This window comes from Carlito syrichta, unplaced genomic scaffold (assembly GCF_000164805.1).
Source record: "Carlito syrichta isolate Samal-C Ts95f unplaced genomic scaffold, Tarsius_syrichta-2.0.1 Scaffold302358, whole genome shotgun sequence".
Classification (NCBI taxonomy): Eukaryota; Metazoa; Chordata; class Mammalia; order Primates; family Tarsiidae; genus Carlito; species Carlito syrichta.
The window spans coordinates 526,397-543,456 of NW_007246454.1; the positions used below are offsets into that span (position 1 = coordinate 526,397).

The 17,060-nt window shown below is 53.7% G+C and overlaps 1 protein-coding gene across 2 annotated transcripts in view; it reads left to right on the plus strand.

Annotated features, from left to right (window-relative positions):
- Nucleotides 1-17,060, plus strand: part of UBE2E1 (ubiquitin conjugating enzyme E2 E1) — a 66,346-nt gene that overhangs the window by 15,169 nt on the left and 34,117 nt on the right. The gene's annotated exons all lie outside the window — the stretch shown is intronic.

Below are 17,060 nucleotides of genomic sequence, written 5' to 3' on the forward strand. Positions count from 1 at the left end.
ACCCCAAGCAGCTCTGGCGGGGTCGTTCTGACCCCGTCTTGGCCCCCAAGCAGCTCTGGCGATCTTGGCCTTCCTGGAATCGCAGAGACCTCGGACATCAGTGTGACCTAAAGGGAGCTGATCTGGGCTGCAGGGCAGATCGCAGAGGAGGATTAGGGAAGGTCGAATGCCTCGAGTCACTGCTTTGGCTTTGTGAGTCGCCGTCTGCCAGCTCGTGAGCGTGGGCCCAGGTGTGCCAAGTGAATTGGGCTTTCTGGAGACTGCCCCTCGATCCCAGAGCTGTTCCAGGCAGCGGGCTCCACTGGAGATGCTCCCACCCACCGGGGATATCTGGCGCGTCTCTGTCACCAGGGGAGTCGAGCAGGGTTGCATAATAGGCCATTCTTCCTCAGCCTCTCTCCGCAGCCCTGCTCTAGCGGGAACAAAAGGCCTGGTGACTGGTGTCAGAATCGGCTTCTCATCCTCCGGGAAGCCGCCGGCAGTGTGGGCTAAAGGCTCATCGAGCCCCTGGTGAGAGCCACGGGCTGGGACCCGCGTGGGAGTGGCTCTTTCTTGAAGCACGCTCGCACGTGATCACGGACCGCCTGGGAGAGTCCGCGCCACGTCATGTGGGTGATGGCCTTCCAGAAGGCCAAGGTACCGTCCATTCCAACCTGGAGCCGGTGAGTGGCATACACGGGACATAGCACTGAAGCTGTCACTGGGTTTGGCGGTGTACCGTTCACTGAAACTTCAGCAGAGTCGTGAAAAACTGGATTCTACGTGCTTTCCAAAGAACATGCTGACCCAAGCGTGACGAAGCGAGGTCCGGGCCGGGGTGCGGAGACGGCGGTCATCCAGCCCTTGTGCGGCATTCAGAAGCAGGGTTGCCTCACGTGTCGCGGCTGGCCCTCTGGAGTGACCTGCGTCTGTGCTGAATCTTTTTTTTTTTTGAGTTGGAGTCTCACCCCGTCGCCCAGACTGGAGTGCAGCGGCCGCTCCCGGCCACCACAGCCTCGACCCGCCGGGCTCCGGCGATCCTTCTGCCTCAGCCTTCCGAGCAGCTGGAACTACAGGCGCGCGCTGCCACGCCCGGCTAATGGAGATGAGGTCTCACCAAGTTGCCCAGGCGGGTCTCGAACCCGCAGGCTCAGGCAATCCACTTACCTCGGCCTCCCAAAGCGCGGGATTAGGGGCTGAGCCACCGAGCCCGGCTTGTGCTGAATCTTAAAAAGAACCCCAATCAGCGGAGAGATCTCGGTGGGGCCTGCTGACACCGAGATGGTCATGTACACCCTGGAGGACATTGGGCACGTGTTTATTTAGGTTGCTGGCTGGATAACTGGTGTGGATGGACCCCGAGAACTTGCGGCAGAAAAGACCTTGGAGCGCGTTTTTCCAAACGGCGGCGGCGAGAGTAGCTGGGGGACCTTAGCCGGAGAAAAGCTTCAGAGGTGACACAGCTCGAGCTGCCGGGGCTGTCGTGGAGCAGTGTCGGGCCAGGGTGACAGCAGCCTGAGCTGGATCACAGGCGCTTGGCATGCGAGCGGGCCTGCGGGGCGTCGTTCCGTGGGTGGCTGAAGCAGACCTGACCTTGGCCGCTGACGCTGGAATTCGGCAGGCAACGCCAGCGGCCAGCTGCTGAGCCGAAGGGCGGGGCGAGTCGTGATGCCTGGGAGGGAGACGGTGATGGGGGGTCCTTGGGGGCGGGCCCCCAGGGCAAGCTTCCGGTGACGTTGCTGGAGGCCCGAATGGCAAGGAGAAAGGGACTGGCCTGGGGAGAAGTCCCGGAAGAACACGGGACAGGGAGGCGGAGACGCCGAAGCTTGTGGTGGCATCGGATGATGGATGCGGGTGATGTGAGCCAGGTGGCGGGAGTTTGGACTTCGTTCTAAGGATGGTAGGAAGCCATTCAAGGCAAGGCAGCAGGGAGGTGACGCTATCATCCTCTCCTTATTACTATTTTTTATATTTTTAAAAATTTTTTTGAGTTGGAGTCTCACTCTGTCGCCCAAGCTGGAGGGCAGTGGCGTGCTCACAGCCATCCCAGAGTCGACCTACTGGGCTCCGGCGATCCTTCTGCCTCAGCCTTCCAAATAGCCAGAACTGCACGCGCATGCTACCACATCCAGCTACTTTTTGATTTATTGTAGAGACGAGGTCTTGCCAAGTTGCCCAGGGCTGGTCTCGAACCTGTGGGCTCAGGCAGTCCTCTTGCCTCGGCCTCCCAAAGTGCTGGGATGACAGGCTGAGCCACAGAGCCCAGCCTGCCTCTTCTCACGATTTTTGAGTCAGGGTCTCACTCTGTCGCCCAGGCTGGAGTGCAGTGGCAGGATCATGGCTCACTCACCACAGTCTATGCCTCCCGGGCTCAGGTGATCATCCTGCCCCAACCTCCCAAGTAGCTGGGACTACAGGCATATGCCACCATGCCGGGCTAATTTTATGGGTTTTTTGGTTTGTTGTAGAGACGAGGTCTCACTAAGTTGCCCAGGCTGGTCTCAAACTCCTGGGCTCAAGCTGTGCTCCCGCCACGGCTTCCTAGTGCTGGGACAGTAAGCACGAGCCACCGGGCCTGGCCGACACTATCTTGGTAATGCTGTCAAGCTGGGAGGAAAGCCCTCGAGGAAGAAGGAGACCAGGAAGGAGGGCGTGGGCTGGCTCAGGCTGGCTGGTGCTGGTGGCCAGGATAAGGGGGTGGCAGTGGAGGCCGGATCAGAACACCCGGGCCTGCGGCTGTTTTGGAATGGGAGAGGAAGGAAGGGCGAGAGTCGCTCAAGTTGGGGCGGCTTTCGCAGTGGCCCAGGGGATGGAGTGATGCTTTTTGGATAGACACCTGGAACGGGGAGGGCCCCAGGGTGGGGGCGGGGGCAGGGGCAGGTGGAAGTGACTTCATTTCACACCCGTTAGGTTCGAGCCCGGTGCTCTCCAGGCGTCCACTTGAAGGTGTCAAAACCAAGTTCGAGTTCAGAACTTGAGACGCGTGTGACTTGGGAGGCGTCATCGTGTGAAGGTCTTGAGTGTCTCACGCGCCACTGGCTCTGCTGGGAAGGGAGGGGCGAGAGAAGAGGTCCGGGGGAGACCCGGCATGCAGGGGCGCACGCTAGGAGAAGCCCAGAGGACACGGGCGGGACGGAGAGAGGGCCGTGTTGGAGGCACACGCAGGCAGTCTGGGGGGGAGGGTCCCCCGGTCTGACACGCTGTGACGTTGAGAAGGACAGAGACCTCAGGCAGCCCCTGGACTTGCTCGTGTGCGACCTTGACAAGACTGGCCCAGCTTGGCGGCGAGAGGAGAGAAAAGAAGGGATGACTTGGCAAGAGGGAAGAGACGTCCGTGTGACTCCTCCCAGCTAGAAAATGTCATTGCGTTTCTCCAGAAAGTGATGTGGTGCTGTCTCATGTTTACATTTTAGGGCAGAATTCCTTAAGATGGTGGGTATTATTTTTCATGGGGAAGGGTCTGTCATTTTTGGCGGATTTTTTTTTTTTTTTTAGAGATGAGGTCTCGCCTGCCCAGGCGGGTCTCGAACCCGCGGGCTCAGGCAGTCCACTCACCTCAGCCTCCCAAAGGCGCGGGATGACAGGCTGAGCCACCGAGCCTGGCTCAGCGGATTCTTAAAGAATTCTTTTCCTGGCCTGCACCCCTCGCCAAAACTGGTGCCAGGCTTGTGTGTTACATCTTGGTGACCGTCTTTGCGGGACTTGATGTGAAGGTGCTGGGCACCGCAGATGTTGAGAAATCAGTAAATCACCGCTGCTGTGCTGAATATTTTCTAGGCTTTGATTTGCGTCGACCTTTTATCTTTTGTTCAAGCGGGAGAATGCTCTAGATAGAGTTGGGTATGTGTGTTCGCTTTTAACGTGGCGTGCATGGGTTCGCCGTATTCAGTTTGTTCATCCTTTCAAGACTGGCTGCGATGTGAATGCCTTAAACTGGGTATGCCTAGAACTTTTAAAGCTTCATACAAGGCGAGACCCAGAAAACCCGGAATTGTCTTTTGGAGGGCAGGTCCCTGGTAGCACACTCGGGATTTGTTCCTCCAGATCAAAGGGTCAAGCAAAGTTTTTATCTGGCAGTTTGGAGAAGGTAGCGTCACGATTTATGGAAGAAGCGTCCCCCGTTGTGGCAAACAGGGTGATTGGCTGTTCACACGACTACATACCTGCCCACACTGTGCTGCTGAGTGTTCAGCATTTTTTAACCAAAAAATGACATGGCCCCCGTGTCCCACCCTTTGTATTCACCCAGTCTCACCCTAGCAACATTTTTTTGTGATTCCCTGGATGAAAAAGGTCCTCAAAGGGAGACGTTTTGCTGATGTGGAAGAGGTGAAACAAAAAAGCGGCAGAAGCACTGAAAGGCATCAAAACTGACGAGTTCAGACTGTTTTGAGCAGTGGAAAAAACATCTCAATAGATGTATTGAATTAGTCGGAGAACACTTTGAAGGTGACTGAAGCTAAAGCATGTAAGAATAGAGACACGATTTCTTATAAATAAATTCCAGGTTTTTTGGGGTCTCCTTTGTCTAAGCATCTTTCTAATTGTCTACTGATCATGTCTTACTAATTCGTTTCAGATTATGCCGTGTTCTCTGGGTCCTGCCTAACTTGATAGTTGAGGGTAATTAGGGCACTTTCGGGATTAGCTGTCATTCTTCGAGTTCATTGAGTACTTGGAATCACAAAAGCACTAGGTGCTAAGTGCCATACTGCAGAGGAATGCAAGAGGTGACACACGGAGCCACACGTGTTCGGGCTACATGAGCGTTTTGTTCTACAGTTTAAATTGTTCCGACCACCACTTCCAACCTTTCCTCCTCTGAGGGGAACATATCTCAATTTTTACAGGTAATTTATTGGAATTGGCATTATAAAAATTTATTTCTTAGCAGACATTGCTAGAACACATTTATCCTAAATAAAAGGAGATTGTTGACTTAGCAGAGAAAAAAAAAGACCCTAAAAGAAAACATTTGTTTTATTACAAGCCCCCGGGAGGATGTTTTATAAACATGAAAGATAACTTTCCTCTAACCTCAGTAAATATTTCAGAACGTAGACGGTTAAGTGATTACGGTAATGTGTGTGCAGAGACTGGTGGGTAAAATTAGTGACATCGCAGGCTACTTACCGGGTCCCTGCTGTCATGGCCTTTTTCAGAGTGACCCTCTCTAGGGCTGTTCTTAGAATGCTCAGCTTCTTCCTTCCACGGCCTGCAGCCCCCAGAAGTCGTTTCTTTTTTGTAGTTTAGTGTCCTGAGATGTTCTCACATCCAAAGTAAACCCTGCCCAGGGCCGTGGCAAGATTTCATGTGGAGGGCATGATTCTTTTTAGAGCTGAGATGGGAAGTCAGTTTCCATCCTCTCTACCCACACTCCTGGGTTCTATGTAGATGTAGGATTCCTGCGACTACATTGACTGTAACTGGTTTCGTGTTATTGGAAGGAAATTCTCTGTTGCAGTACCTGCAGGTTATACACGGTTGTGGACAATAGTAAAAGCTGCTGCAGGCTGGGTATGGTGGCTCAGCCTGTAATCCCAGCACTTTGGGAGGCTAGAGGATTGCCTGAGCCCAGGGGTTCTAGACCAGACCGGGCAACTTGGTGAGACCTTGTCTCCACAATAAATCAAAAAATTAGCTAGGCGTGGTGGCATGTGCCTGTAGTTCCAGCTACTCAAAGGGCTGAGGCGGAAGGATCGCCGGAGCCCAGCAGGTCGACGCTGGACTGGGGTGGCCGTGGTGAGTGTGCCACTGCACTCCAACCTGGGTGATGGAGTGAGACTTCGACTCAAAAAAAAAAAAAAAAAAGCTGCTTTGATCTTGGAGTTTTGTAGAGATGAGGACTTGTCCAAGTTTGTTACGGACATTTTGTAGCTAGGCAGGACAATGCTCTGTCTCTGCGCCCGACTACTGGGGTGTCTATTGACGATGAACCTCTGGAGAAAGATGTGACTTGGTGACTACACAGGGAACGCGCTAGCAGTGTGTTCTCCATTCTGTCCCCAGTGGCCATGCTGTGGCCTTTGGTTTTCATTTTACCTTTCCCAGCCATTTTTTTTTTTTGAGTCAGAGTCTCCCTTTGTTGCCCAGACTGGAGTGCAGTGACACGCTCACAGCCCCTGCAGCCTCGACCTGCTGGGCTCAGGCAATCCTTCCACCTCAGCCTTCCAAGTAGCTGGAACTACAGGCACGTGCCACCACGCCTGGCTAATTTTTTAACTTGTTGTAGAGGCCCGGTCTTGCCATGTTGCTCAGGCTGGTCTCGAAGCCCTGGGCTCGAGCAATTCTCTCTCCTCCGCCTCCCAAAGTGCTGGGATGACAGGCGTGAGCCACCGTGCCCAGTCCCAGCGGTTCTTGAAGCCTCTCTGCAGCTGGGGAAAAAAAGTGAGCCAGGCAGGGTGGTGAGTGTCTGTAGTCCTAACCACCTGGAAGACTGAGGCGGAAGGATCGCCTGAGCCCAGGAGGGCGGGACTATGGCGAGCCATGATCGTGCCACTGCACTCCAGCCTAGGCGATAAGAGTGAGATCCCAACTCGAAAAAGAAATTTTTTTACACACACGTAATGTACTGAGCACACATCGTTTGCATCATGAGAACTGTCTGCCCCAATGACAGCTTTGGGTCAGTCCCACAGAAATCTCGCCACCAGTGTTGCAAGCGTACTGAGCCTGGCGCGGGTGTGTTGGTGCCCCAGCTGGGTGGGCAGGTGGTCTCCTACCTCCCCTCCGCCGCGTTCCTTTTTGGTTTTTTTTTTTTGAGTTGGAGTCTCACTCTGTCGCCCAGACTGGAGTGCAGTGGCCGCTCCCGGCCACCGCAGCCTTGACCTGCTGGGCTCCCCACCGCGTTTCTGTGTCCCGGCCCGGGCGGATCGTCGACTGCACGGGCAGCACCACCGGGCCCTGCCCTCCACCCACCCTAGCGCCTTCCTTTCCGGGGCCCCCGACATGAGGTGCAGTCAGAAGCCGGGCCCCTCGCCAGCTCCGCTGGGCATCCCGCGTGTAGTGGGCTTGTTCTGTTGTGCAGCTACTGAGGACGCAGCATGGGAATGACAGTGTCCCTGCGTGCTGGGGTGGGGGACAACAAGACACGGACGTAGAAAGGAATTTCAGATAGCAGCACTGAGAAATGAGGGTGATGGCGGGGTGGTGGGCACCCATTTGTGCTACTTGGGGAAGTAGCCCTGCATGACGACAAGGACCTAGTCCCCGTGAGGTGGGCCACGTGGCTGGGTGTGGTAAGGAATGGTGGGCGAGGCGAGGGTGAGAGAGGTGGGGTGGTGAGGGGATGGGCGGGGCAGACTTTATTCTCATGCTCAGTAGAAAGCCATGGAAGGCTTTTAAAATATTAACTTTATAACCCCGTGCGGTGGCTCAAGCCTGTCATCCCAGCACTTTGGGAGGCCGAGGAGAGAGGATCGCCTGAGTCTAGGGGTTCGAGACCAACCTGAGCAGCATGGCAAGACCTTGTCTCTACAATAAATCAAAAAATTAGCCAGGCTTGGTGGCGCATGGTTGTAGTTCCAGCTGCTTGGGAGGTTGAGGCGAGAGGATCGCCTGAGCCCAGCAGGTCGAAGCTGCGGTGGCCACAGTGTGCCACTGCACTCCAGCCTGGGCGACAGAGTGAGACCAACTCAAAAGATATATATATTCATCTTTAAAATTTTGGATTCAGGGGCACACGTGCAGGTTCGTTGCCTGGACACCTTGCTGCTGGTGAGGACTGGGCTTCTGTTGGCCCCGGCGGCCAGTTAGCGAGTACGGCACCCAGCAGATGGTTTTCAGCCCTGGCCCGCCTCCCCTCCCCCCTTTCGGAGTCCCCAGCGTCTTGTGTCCCCATCTTGGTGTCATGTGCGCCCAGCGTTTAGCTCCCACTTCTAGGTGCGAGCCTAGAAGTTTGGTTTTCTGTTTCTGTGCTAATTCGCTTAGAATCATGGTCCCAGCTGCAACCCTGTGGCTGCCAGAACACGACTTCCTGCTTTTTGGTGCTGTCGTGTTCCGTGGTGTGTGCGTTGTCCCACCTCTTCTTCGTCCCGCCCCCTGCTGACGGGTGCCTAGGCTGGTGCTGTGACTTTGCTGGGCAAATAGCGCTACCGTTACACGTAGGAGCAGGAGTGTCTTTTTTTTAAATGAAGCTTTCTTTTCCTTTGGGTAGATCTTCAGTAGAGAGTTCGCTGGGTCGAGCGACAATGCTATTTTCAGTTCTTTGCAGGCTCTCCATCCTGCTTTCCGCAGGGGCTGAGCATAGTCCCATTCCCACCAACAGTGTGTGGGCACCCCCTGTTCTCCACGTTCTCACCAACATCTGTTCTCTTTTGACTTTAATAAAGCCACACGGGGAGCTTTAGTGGAGGCGTGAAATACCCCCACTGCTGACCTACATTTGAAGAATACCTCACATGCAATTCCCCCCTCATAAAAATACAGAAGCCTGGTGTGGTGGTGTGCACCCATAGTCCCAGCCACTCAGGAGGCTGAAGTGGGAGGATCCCTTGAGCCTGGCACTGGAAGTTGTAGCGTATGTGACGATTGCACTTGTGAATAGCTCCTGCACTCAAGCCTGGGCAACACAGCAAGACCTCATCTCAAAAAAAAAAGTGAGGTTTGAGTTTAGTGTTTTGAAAAAAAATTTTTAAATACAGGTTCTGCAGCTACTCTTTATAAACTCTTTTTTTTTTTTGCATTGAGCAGTTTTACTGACATTTCTTTGTCTTTGCTCTGTACCTATATATCTAGCAAATCTAGAAATCGTACAAAGACTGGAGGCATGCTACCACAGATTGTGTCTCAGTCTGTGAGGGAAGGACAGCATCGCCAGCTCATCCTGGGCCCACTGTGACGGCAAGGTGCGGCTGGCCGATGTACGTGTCACATCCAAGGCTGACCGAAAACCACGGAGTCGTCTCCGTGGCCGCTCGCCTGGCCCCTCATGGCCACCTGAAGCAGAGCCAGCTGAAGTCTGGAAGTCAGGAGGCGTCAAGAGTTGGGCCTCTCCATCTTCTAAGCAGGAACAGCAAGTGAGACAGCAGGGAACCCAGGAGGGGCGGGCACCTTGGAGTCAGGGAACCCCAGAGTTGGAGAGCAGCTTGGCAGGTTGCTCCGGCCCGCACTTGGTTATCTGGGATGTCTCCAAGACTTGTCCACGCAGCGTGAAGTGCTGAACGTCTGTGGTGTGACTGTAGAGAGAGGATGCTTTGCCGTTTCCTTGGTTAGAAGAGGTCAAAGAGTAGCCATCTTTTCATAGTTCTTATGATAGCTGAAATATTTCGTCTAAAGGAGAAGTCTAGACACAGGTGATAAGGCTGATAAACAGATTGGAGGAGCAGTATAATCATTCTTTTTTTTTTGAGTTGGAGTCTCACTCTGTCGCCTAGACTGGAGTGCAGTGGCAGCTCCCGGGCACTGCAGCCTCGACCCGCTGGGCTCCGGCGATCCTTCCACCTCAGCCTTCCGTGTAGCCGGAATTATAGGCGCGCACTACCACGCCCGGCTAATTTTTTGATTTTATTGTAGAGATGAAGTCTCGCTGCCCAGGCGGGTCTCGAACCCACGGGCTCAGGCAGTCCACTCACTTCAACCTCCCAAAGGTGCGGGATTACAGGCTGAGCCACCGAGCCCAGCTCATTCTTTTTTTTTGACTCAGGGTCTTACTCCGTTGCCCAGGCTGGAGTGCATTGGCATGATCATGGCTACTGCAGCCTTGACCTCCCGGGCTCTGGTGATCCTTCCATGTCATTCTTCCAAGTAGCTGGGACTATAGGCAGCACGCCTCCATACCCAGCTAATTTTTTTTTAATTTTTATTTTGTGTGTGTGTGTGTGTGTGTGTGTATAGAGATGAGGTCTTGCTATGTTGCCCAGGCTGGTCTCAAACTTCTGGATTCAAGCAGTTCTCTGGCCTTGGCCTCCCAAAGTGCTGGGATTACAGGCGTGAGCCACCACACCCAGCCATAATCATTCTTAGGTGTGTATTTGAAGCTTCAGTTACTAAAACACTTTTTTGCATATGTTATATATGCCACAGGAAATGTCTTATAAAATACAATTCTGGCATATCTTAATAAACTGTTGCCAGGAGGTTTTGGGGTTACACTGATAAGAAATTACATCATTTCTTGCAGGAGGGTCATTTTTCTTGCTGAAGGATCCGTTTCTCATGATTTTTTCCCCCTGAGCTAATAAACAGCTTAGAAAAGGCCCTTAGGGAATTTTTTCACTTGTGCATTATAGAAAGTTTACACATGTCATTCAGAATTCTTAAGGAGGCATAATTTTAGTGCAAACCTGACATGGCTATTTGCTCAAAGGGAATCACCACCAGTAGTAAAAAAAAATAACCAAAATACAAAGACAACAACAACAACAAAACCCTTTGGGTTTTGTATTTGGCTTTAAAGTGAGTTTTGGCAATTCTAACATGCTCCGAATGGGTGAACGTGCCCAGCGTTCTGGGTATTGGCTTTATGCGGGATGACGAGGAGGCTGGGAGCCTGGTTTACGACGTGGGGACACTTCCTCGGACGGGCTGTACACACTTCATCGGCTGCCTTCTGCTTCGTGTGCTGTGGAGGTGATAAAAATAGAATAAAGCTTAAATAATGGTAGCAGCTCACTGCACACAGTCTGTCGGGGCGACTGTGATTCCCACTGACGAGTGGGGACAGAGGCGCTCAGAAGGGGCTGAGCGGCCTGCCAGGCCGCTTCCGGGGCCAGGCCAGCGTCTGGCCCGCAGAGCCTGCTTGTCCGCCCAGCTGCCCTCTGCTCCCCAAGAGCCCTGGGGGTCACGGACCTCCCTCCCTGCGACTCAGGTGAGAGTTGGTTTCTGCACAGGACTGTATTTACATTTGGAAAGAGGCGTGGTTCACGGCTCAGCCACTGGGAGCTTTTCATCGGAGTGAGTGGCCGTCTACCTCCGTGTGTTCTCCAGTGTAAGTTTCTTTGTTTTTTGGTTTTTTAATTTTTTTTTGAGTCAGAGTCTCACTGTCGCCCAGACTGGAGTGCAGTGACACGCTCCTGGCCACCGCAGCCTCGACCTGCTGGGCTCCAGCGATCCTTCCGCCTCAGCCAAGTAGCTACCACGCCCGGCTAATTTTTGGTTCATTGTAGAGACAAGGTCTCACCAAGTTGCCCAGGCGGGTCTCGAACTCGCGGGCTCAGGCAATCCACTTATCTTAGACTCCCAAAGCACGGGATTACAGGCTAAACCACCAAGCCCAACTCCTGTCCTTATTCTGAAAGCTCAGGTGCAAATGGTCCCCTCTGCAGAACCCCCCATCCCTGAGTCTCATGGCATTTTGCACACACACACATCCCTTGTAAGCATCTTCCATGGTCAGTCACCGTCACTTGTGTCTGTCACTCCTGCAGACCAAATTCTTTAATATATGGTTGTTTTATCCATATTTCTTTTCTGTTTTTGAGTCAGAGTCTCTGTTGTCCAGGCTGGAGTACAGTGGCATGCTCACAACTACTGCAGTCTTGACCTACTGGCCATTCTTCCACCTCAGTCTCCGGAGTAGCACCACCATGCCTGGCTAATTTTTTGATTTATCATAGAGATGATGAGGTTGTGCCAAGCTGCCCAAGCTGGTCTCGAACCCCTGGGTTCAGGCAGTCCTCCCGCCTTGGCCTCCCAAATGTTGGGATGACAGGCGTGAGCCACCACACCCAGCCCTATTTGTATTTCTGGTGTCTAACACCAGAAGATGCCTCAGAAGTTTGAACAATAATCGCAACAAATCACAGGACAGTATTTAGTGGCCGTTGTGTAAATGTCCCGACCACTTGGTCACAGAAATGTCAAAGTTGGGTTAAAGTGGTGAAACCATGAATGCAAGTTGGTTTTAGTCCTTCGTGTTTAAAAAATTCATTTCAGCCAGGTGCTATGGCTCAAACCTTTCTTCCCAGCACTTTGGGAGGCCAAGGAGAGAGGATTGTCTGAGCCCAGGGGTTTGAGACCAGCCTGGGCAATTTGGTGATACCTCGTGTCTACAATATGTCAAAAAATTAGCCAGGGGTGGTGGCGCTCACCCATAGTTCCAGCTACTTGGAAGGCTGAGGCGAAAAGATCGCCTGAGCCCAGCAGGTCAAGGCTGCGGTGACTGCGAGCATGCCTCTGTACTCTAGCCTGGACAACAGAGTGAGACTCCACCTCAAAAGAAAAAAAAATTCAATTTCTGCATTTTGAGTGAATGTAATAGTCATCCTCCACATTTTAAACGTCGGTTTAATTTTTAAGGAGATCCACAGTGTACCTGGTGATTAAAACGCTAGGTCAGTATCCTATGCGAGAAAGTGTCATTCTCTGGATATTTACTAATGCCGGTTGACACAGCTGCTGTTGAAGGCATCGAGGTGATTCTCATAGACCGTGTGAGGTCCCTTTGCAAGGAAACGTCCGAGGGACAGTCACTCTGAAAGGAAGACCTGGGATGTTTTCCTTGGACTCCAGCTACAGACTGAGTGCTTGTGTGTGTCGGCGTGCACGGCACTGAGTCCGACCATTTGGAGATAGAGTGTGACGGGTGCTCTCCACGTAAGGGAACCCGCGGCAGCTCGTGACATAAGAGGGACACGCAGTAGCTCGCGACCAGGACGCTGATGTCAGGGCTCACCGTGAGTTGGGCTGGCAGTTCATAACTTTGATCGTCCGTGCCTCGTGTCACGTGACTGCGGGGCAGCCCTCGGCTGGAGCTCATACTCTGGCCTAGGGTTTCCTCAGCTTGTCCCTGTCCCGGCAGCCACGGAAGGGGAGGATTCCCGGCTGTGAAGCCAGGGGTGACTGTCAGGTGGGGGGCCCGGAGTGCGGACAAGCCCCAGTGCTTGTCTTCCTCCTTCCTGGAGTGTGTGGGGGGCGCTGGAGCGGGGATTTCAGATGGGGGAGCGGAGGCCAGGGAGGGGCCTTGAGAGATAAGAGGAGGAGAGGAGGGACCACAAGAGGAGAGGGTTCCAGAAGAGAGTTCGGATGGGCGTCCCTGTTTCTCCTCACAGGCTGTTTGGTTTTTTTTGAGTTGGAGTCTCACTCTGTCGCCCAGATTGGAGTGCAGTGGCCACTCCCGGCCACCGCAGCCTCGACCTGCTGGGCTCTGGCGATCCTCCCGCCTCGGGCTTCCACGTAGCCGGAACTACAGGCGCGCGCTTTCACCGAGCCCGGCTTGTTTGTTTCTTTACATAAGTAAGAGACATCAGAAAGAGAAGGAAGGCCTTCAGCGCGCAAGTGAGCCCAGTGTGCCGGGTCCTGCTGGGCCTGGTCCCGAGGAGGGCGGTCCGAGGCTTGCTTGCTGCCGGAGCGTTTCTGTGGACGCTGGCCTTGCCGGACATGGCATGCTGTGTGTTCGTTCCTTCCTCCCTTCCTGCGCCTTGTTTTGACCTAGCTGGCTGCATACCTGGAACTTGGCTCAAGAGAATTTGAAAGATAACTTTTGGCTGAGCGCGATGACTCACGCCCGTAATCACAGCACTTTTTGGGAGGCTGAGGTGGGAGGATTGCTTGAGCCCAGGAGTTCAAGACCAGCCTGGGCAACGTAGTGTGGATCTCGTCTCTACAAAATCAAAAAATTGAACTGGTCGTGATGGTACGCACCTGTAGTCCCAGCTATTTGGGAGACTGAGCCAGAAGGATCGCCTGAGCCCAGGAGCTCGAGGCTGCCATGAGTGGTGATCACCGCGATTGTGCCACTGCATTCCAGCCTGGGCAACAGAGTGAGACCCTAACACAGGGGGGGAAAAAAGATACTGTTGCCAAGAGAATATCTTTGGAAAAAAAATGCTCGCATAGGAAACCAACCTAGGATTTTTCTTTCTTTTTTACTACTTCTGCCCCTTAGCGTCCTTGGTTTCTTTTTTTTATTGAGTTGGAGTCTCACTCTGTCACCCAGACTGGAGTGCAGTGGCCGCTCCTGGCCACCGCAGCCTCGACCTGCTGGGCTCCGGCTATTCTTCCACCTCAGCCTTCCACGTAGCTGGAACTACAGGTGCGCACTACCACGCCCGGTAATTTTTTATTTATTGTAGAGAAGAGGTTTCGCTGCCCAGGCGGGTCTCGAACCCACGGGCTCAGGCAGTCCACTCACCTCAGCCTCCCAGAGGTGCGGGATTACAGGCTGAGCCACTGAGCCCGGCTGTCCTTGGTTTCTTAGAAGTGGTGCTTGCTCTCTGGGCCTCCTTGCTTCAGGACGGTGCCACCTGGATGCTGAGCCTGTTCGTGGGTCCTCTCACATCCACTGACAGGACCCTGGGGTAGGTGGAGGGAGTCCCAGTCACACGTGTTCTAAACTCGGGGTTCATGGTCGGACACCTTATCTCGCCCCGGTCCCACCACACACAAAAATAGAAAACTACAGTCACAAGGAATGTCAAAGACTGTGCCGGTTGGGAGGCACGTTTTGTTTGTGTTTGCAAGCTGAGGTCATCAGTGGATCTGAGAACACGTACACTCCTTAGTTTGGGAAGCCAGCAGCACAGAAGGCAGAGCCATGCGGCCACATGTTGGGGGCAGGTTGGAGTCTGCGCAGGGACCCGAGAGTGGCCTTGTCGGTGCTCGAGTGTCTGTCCCGCACGCAGCTGGGGCTGTGCGGTCACCTCGAGGCAGCGACCAGTCGGCCCTTCGCAGCACAGAGGGCCCTCCGCAGGTGGTGACCAGACCACAGACAGAGCCATCGCTGACTCCTGCGGGCTAGGACTGTGGGTCAAGCTGTGTCCCCTAGGCTTTGAGCCTCGAAACTCGTTGAGCACTGAAGCCACCTGGTGGGTGGTCGCCACCTTGTCTAGCCGATGAGGAAGTCAAGGCCTAAGTTCTGTGTGGCTAGTAAGTGAAGGAGTAGGGCAAGCCCAGGCAGGGCTGACCCTTTGTGAGGAGCTAAGACGCTACGTTGCAAGTAACAGCAGTCTGTTGGTGAGTCTGGGTCTCACTCTGCCGCCCAGCCTGGAGTGCCCTGGCAGGATCAGGACTCAGTGCAGCCTCTACCTTCTGGGCTCACACAATCCTCTCGCTTAGCCTCCCAAGTAGCTGGGACGACAGGCGAGTGCCACCTTGCCTGGCTGGTTTCTTTTATTCTTTTTTTTTTTTTTTTTTTTTTTTTTTTTTGTAGAGTCGAAGTCATGCTATGTTACCCAGGCTGGTCTTAGGCTGGGCTCACAAGCAGTCCTCGCGCCTTGGCCTCCCAAAGTGCTGGGATGACAGGTGTGAGCCACCGCGCCCGGCCAACAAGTCTTATGAACGCATTCAAAGAGGAAGATGACATCGCAGGGATATCTAAGTGTGTGTCTGAGAACCCAAGAACTGAAGTGTCCAGGGTCTCAGAAGCAGCAGGAGGCAGGGGTTCGTCCAGCCCCCACCGCCGCACCCACTGCAGGAGTGTTCACCTTTCCCCACAGTGCCAGCTGCTCCCATCCTGTACCCGAGGAACCTGACCACGGGCACCGGAGAGTCTGTTTTGGCAACTCCAAAACTCTGGAGGAGGGACCAGTTAGTCTTGCTTGATCTGCTTCTAGATCGATAAGCTGTTTGGGTAATTAAAATGAAAAGAGTCCGAGTGACCTTGGTGGCTAGCTGATTTAACAGAATGAGTGCTTGTTTCTGAAGGCAGGGACCTCACCCATTTACTTAGCTTTTACAACTGGCGTTTGAGTTTGTTCAGGCCTCTGAGCTCTGAGAACTGGGGCCGTATTGGCCACCTCGTGCAGGGCTGGAAACCCGTCACTGTTCAGGCGTCTGCTGTGAATGAATGAAGGAACGAGTGAACACTTTTCCTGAAAGAGAAATGAAACTAGAACTAACCGGGCACGATGGCTCATGCCTGTCATCCCAGCATTTTAGGAGGCCGAGGCGAGAGGGTTGCCTGAGACCAGGGGTTGGAGACCAGCCTGGGCAACTTGGCAAGACCTCGTTTCTACAATCAATCAAAAAAATTAACCAGGCATGCCTGTAACTCCAGCTACTTGGAAGGCTGAGGCAGAAGAGGTGCCTGAGCCTAGCAGGTCGAGGCTGCGGTAGCCAGGAGGGGGCCACTGCACCCCAGCCTGGGTGGCCCAGTGAAACTCCAATTCCAAAAAAAAGAAACTAGAGCTCCGTTTCTGACCGCTGTCCAAGGAGGAGCTTGGGTACGTATAGTCGGTGGGAACAGAGCGTGCATTTCAGCGGAGAGAGGGCCTGGGCCTTCCCAGGCGGAGGCCTGGAGGAAGTGCCAGGTGTGCGACCAGCCACCGGCCCCCCTCCCTTTCTGCTGCTCCAGTTCCTCCCGGTCTTCCTGGCCTCCCCTTACTCTCCGTGACTCAGTTCGGTATACGGTGGGGACCTTTGTATTTTTTAAATGCAAGTTTTGTGTAGCTTGTTTCTAACCTAAGAAAAAAAACCCAAGCGGTCTGTGGTGTGTGCTTTCTGGACGGTGAATGATTTCGTCGTCACAGACGAGAATATCCCTGGAAGGTACAGATACACACAGGCTCAGAAGCCCCAGGGCCGGCAGGCCAGCACGATAGAGCGATGCGAACAGAGCACTGCATTCAGGGCTGCGGGGGGACAGCCGGAGCAGAGCTGGGGGCGACATTTATTCTACAGCAGACGATGCCGTCTGTGTAAATGACTGAAGAAACGAGGCTGGTTTAAGTGGCCAGCGCTTGGTGCCAGAAAACGTGCACTTTTGGAAGGTGCCATGCAAGGTGACCCTGGGCTGTCGCCAGGACCTTCCTGGAGGGCCTGGTGACGCCTCACCATCACTCTGGTGACAGGCTCGCGGCTTTCTCGGCTGTCCCAAAGGCTTGACTTTGAGTCTCCCAGTTGGGAGTTCAAGTCCCAACCCCACCTCTGATGAGTCTTGGTCTGGAGGCTCACTTCACCCCGATGGCTTCCTGATGTCATCCACAGGGCGCGCACGACCTCACGCAGTCTCCTTCAGGGACCGATGCCTGTCAGCACTCGGGGAATTTTTCTAAACTGAGTCTAATCTCTCACGTCGTCCTGTGGTTAATCCCAGGTCCCTCCGGCCTTCCTTCCCCAAACTGTTCTTGTGGCTTCTCCAGGCAGCTTTTTAATTGAAAAAGAAAAACTATCCTTCCCCTCTCTTTTTTTTTTTTTGAGTCGGA